A 5,324-nucleotide genomic window follows, 5' to 3' on the forward strand; every position below is an offset into this window, starting at 1 on the left:
GGCAGAACAGGAATAGTCTGAAAAAACATGACATCAGCTAAGAACAACAACTCCAAGAGATGAAAATGAACTGGAAGTCTATTTATTAGTTCCGTAGGATTGTCAGCTATACATTTTGAGGACAGCTTGGTGAAGAAAACTTTGTTAATGATCCAGCCATACCTTTCAAGTCTACTTCATTATAAGGAAAGTACCTCATCTGGGGTCTTAAAAAATTCATGTTCCTCGAAGTTCCACATTGAAAGGGTCTGTCACACACTCACTTTTAGTAAGTTTTTAACTCGTATGCATGGTAAATTGAAATTAATCATATTAATTTATTAAAATGTCCTTTTTGTAAGTAAACCAGCATGTTTTAACCATTCTATGACCTACCTAGTTGAAACTGTTCGTAAGCCATTATTTGTTCCACATTATGCAGGCTAGTATTCTTCATTTTGCAAATGGAAAGTTGAGAGCTATGGATTCAGTTTATAGAGACTTTGTGTAATGTCGTATAGGAGTATATTTAGGTTTACATCTTTTGCAGTTGTCCAGTCAAGGAGATATTAAGTATAATGAAGTGGTAATGTGAAATGGGAGAAGCCCTCAATGATTATATGAGCTGTGCATTTTTAGCAGCTATTTCAGTTTACTATTTTAAAATTGGATGTTGTGTTTGTTATTGCTACCCTAGTTTGGGATGTAAGGTATTAAATGTTATTGGGAAGTTCATTGCTTTAGATGAAATTTTGTGGCTGATGAGTTTTTTTGACAGGTTTTGTTTAAATGATTTTTTTTTTGTGTGTCTAACTAGATAAGCAATGGAATATCTTAAGTACAACATGCTAATATGGTAATGAATGTCTGTCATTTCACACGTGGCATAAGCTATCATTTTTTATTTCTTTACTTTAGACACACATACACACACACACACACACACACACACACACACAGACACACACACACACACACACACACACACACACACACACACACACACACACACACACACACACACACACACACACAAATGCTTGCAGACTTTAAAATGATTCAGATGTCTTAAAATGACTGCATTCATAAGTATTCAAAAACAACATTCTAGAATCATCGTTAAATGTTATTTTGTACAATTTTTCATTCTTTTCAAATGATCGCAACACTATCATTTAATTACATTTCAAATTAGTCCTCCTAAGCAATATTTTTACATATTTGTTTCCCCTGGTATTCTGCTCCCACATTCTTTGGTCACTTTTTTATTGATTTATTGACTGATTTCTGTATATATTTTATATATATATATATATATATATATATATATATATATATATATATATATATATATATATATATATATATCTATGGATCTAGGACTATTGAACAAAAGTTCAATAGTCCGAATCCACAATCACCGAACACATTTTAACGAAAGCGCTTTCACCGAAAAAGCGCTTTCGTTAAAGTGTGTTTAAAAAAAAAATAAAACATTACTTTTACATTTTTGCAGGGGGGCAAGCCCTCCTGCACCCCCCACACCCCCTATTTAAATATTCTCGCTCTGAGGTCACACTACAGTGGGGAAAAGGAAATTTTCCCTTATCCCCACTGTAGTGCAATCTACGTAACAGGCATACTTACGCAAAAGTGTTTTTCAGTGAAAAGCACTTTCGCGCAAGTATGCCCGGCCGAATCTGTTTCAGTTATGTTGCCGTTCAGTGATCCTTTCAGATCCCATATATGTGTATATATCTATATATATATATATATATATATATATATATATATATATATATATACACACACACACACACACACACACACACACACACACACACACACACACACACACACACACACACACACACACACACACACACACAGTGGATATAAAAAGTGTACACATCCCTGTTAAAACGCCAGATTTTTGTGATATAAAAAATGAGACCACAATAAAGCATTTCAAAACTTTTCCCACCTTGAATGTGACCTATAACCTGTACAATTCAATTGAAAAAGAAACAAATCTGTTAGGAGAAAATATAACAAATAAAAAACGTACAATAAGCTGGTTGCATAAGTGTGCACTCCTTAAATTAATACTTTCTTGAAGCACCTTTTGATTTAATTAAGCAGTCAGTCTTCTTGGGTACACACCTGCCATCAATTTAAGAGACTCTGATTAACCCCAAATAAAGTTCAGCTGTACTAGTAGGATTTTCCTGACATTTACTCAGTTGCCTGCTACAGCAAAAGCCATGGTTCGCAGAGAGCTTACAAAGTATCAAAGGGATCTCATTATTGAAAGGTATCAGTCAGGAGAAGGGTTCAAAAAATTTTCCACAGCATTGGATATACCATGGAATACAGTGAAGACAGTCATTAAAAAGTGGAGAAAATATGGGACAATAATGACATTGCAAAGAACTGGATATCCCTCCAAAATTGATGAAAAGACAAGATGAAAACTGGCTGCAGAAATACCTCACTAAAAGAATCACAGGCCTAAAGTAGATGCCCTACGCTAACCACTTTAAAAAAAACTCCAGCTATACTCTGTCACATATCATCTACTCAGAGGCGATCTCTGCCTAACATACAAGGCCATGTCAAACCCAGAGCTGTTGGACATGCTACACTTAAAGAAATCCCAATCCCTCAGAGCCACATGCTCCAGGGATCTAAACCTTGTCATCACAATAAACAAAACATGCTGGAGGGATAGGTTCCTGACCCAGAGACTACCCAGACTCTGGAATAGACTGCCCATACATGTCAAGCAGAGCACCTCTTTGGCCCTCTTCAAAAGGAACCTTGACAATTGGATGGGAGAAAGGAAATTCACTCTGGGGATCACATCAGTCACCCTGCTAGACAGGGGTCCAGGGATGTAAATAGTGTGGGAAGAAATAACCAGGGAATTGTTATGGCTAGGCTTGTATAGGCCCTAGGGCCGATAGCCTAGTACCAACCTATGAACCTATGAACCTATGGTCAGGGAGGCTGCCAAGAGACCTACAACAATACTGAAGAAGCTACAGGAATTTCTGGTAAGTACTGGTTGTGTACTGCATGTGACAACAATCTCCCTTATTCTCCATATGTCTGGACTATGGGGTAGGGTTGCAAGACATAAGCATTTTCTTACACAGAAAAACATCCAGGCCTGGCTAAAATTTGCAGAACAATACATCAAGTCTCCCAAAAGCATGTGGGAAAATTTGTTATGGTCTGATGACACCAAGGTTGAACTTTTTGGCCACAATTCCAAAAGGTACTTTTAGTGCAAAAACAACACTTCGCATCACCAAAAGAACACCGTCCCCACGGTGAAGCATGGTGGTGGCAGTATCATGCTTTGAGGTTGCTTTTCTTCAGCTGGAACTGGGGCTTTAGTCAAGGTAGAGGGAATTATGAACAGTTCCAAATACCAGTCACTTTTGGCTCAAAACCTTCAGGCATCCACTAGAAAGCTGAAGATGAAGAGGAATTTCACCTTCCATCATGACAATGACCCCAAGCATGCATCCAAATCAACAAAAGAATGGCTTCACCAGAAGAAAATTAAAGTTTTGGAATGGCCCAGCCAGAGCCCAGACCTATATCCAATAGAAAATCTGTGGGGTGGCATAAAGAGGGCTGTGAACAAGAGATGCCCTTGCAATCTGACAGATTTTAAGCTCTTTTGCAAGGAAGAGTGGGCAAATATTGCCAAGTCAAGATGTGCCATGCTGATAGACTCCTACCCAAGAAGACTGAATGCTGCAATTAAATAAAAAGGTGCTTCAACAAAGTATTAGTTTAAGGGTGTGCACACATATGCAACCAGCTTATTGCATGTTTTTTATTTTTTATATTTTTCCCATAACAGATTTGTTTGTTTTTCAATTGAATTGTACAGGATCACCAAAAGAACACCGTCCCCACGGTGAAGCATGGTGGTGGCAGTATCATGCTTTGAGGTTGCTTTTCTTCAGCTGGAACTGGGGCTTTAGCCAAGGTAGCGGGAATTATGAACAGTTCCAAATACCAGCCACTTTTGGCTCAAAACCTTCAGGTGTCCGCTAGAAAGCTGAAGATGAAGAGGAATTTCACCTTCCATCATGACAATGACCCCAAGCATGCATCCAAATCAACAAAAGAATGGCTTCACCAGAAGAAAATTAAAGTTTTGGAATGGCCCAACCAGAGCCCAGACCTAAATCCAATAGAAAATCTGTGGGGTGGCATAAAGAAGGCTGTGAACAAGAGATGCCCTTGCAATCTGACAGATTTTAAGCTCTTTTGCAAGGAAGAGTGGGCAAATATTGCCAAGTCAAGATGTGCCATGCTGATAGACTCCTACCCAAGAAGACTGAATGCTGCAATTAAATAAAAAGGTGCTTCAACAAAGTATTAGTTTAAGGGTGTGCACACATATGCAACCAGCTTATTGCATGTTTTTTATTTTTTATATTTTTCCCATAACAGATTTGTTTGTTTTTCAACTGAATTGTACAGGTTATAGGTCACATTAAATGTGGGAAAATTTTTGAAATGATTTATTTTGGTCTCATTTTTTTATATCACAAAAACCTGGCATTTTAACAGGGGTGTGTACACTTTTTCATTTCCACTGTATATGTGTATATCTACACACACAAACATATATATATATATATATATATATATATATATATATATATATATATATATATATGGGTCTACTGTGCTAAAATGGATTTCAAAGGCACACAGGCAGTTGATCAACATTCAGAATAGCTGATTGATGTACCTTAAATGTTGGAACTGATGTAATAAGTTCGTACAAAGTACTCATAGAAAACCATGGCGGATATGGAACATTCACAATCAGGAACAATTGGAAAAGTGTATAACACTGTCATGTCTAACAAGGGAAAAGAACTACTGACTATCGAAGGTTATGTATATTACATGGAGAAAAAGAGCAAAACCCAGAAATACTGGTGTTGCAAAAGGAAACTTACTGAGCATTGCAAGGGTAGAGCCGTAACATGCACAATGACAACAAGAGAAGAGTTGGTTAAGTCTGTGCAGCATAATCATTCAGGAGACCCATGCGATATTGAACATTATACTGTGCGCAGTAAGTTGAAACAATGTGCTACCTTCTCAAGAGATACTGCATGTTTATAGATGACATATTAGAGTCTACTTCACTCGAGTTTGCTCCTGGTTTGCCTAGCAGAAAAGCAATACTTGCCCAGGTCAAAAGAGCACATTTGAAATGTAAAGGTGCAAACGCTAGTAGGACTACTAGTTTACTTGATGTTGATGTTACTAATTTTCCCTTAAAATCTGGGGGTTTTATACAGAAA

Source organism: Protopterus annectens, chromosome 1.part2, assembly GCF_019279795.1.
Source record: "Protopterus annectens isolate FY-2018-M chromosome 1.part2, PAN1.0, whole genome shotgun sequence".
Classification (NCBI taxonomy): domain Eukaryota; kingdom Metazoa; phylum Chordata; order Ceratodontiformes; family Protopteridae; genus Protopterus; species Protopterus annectens.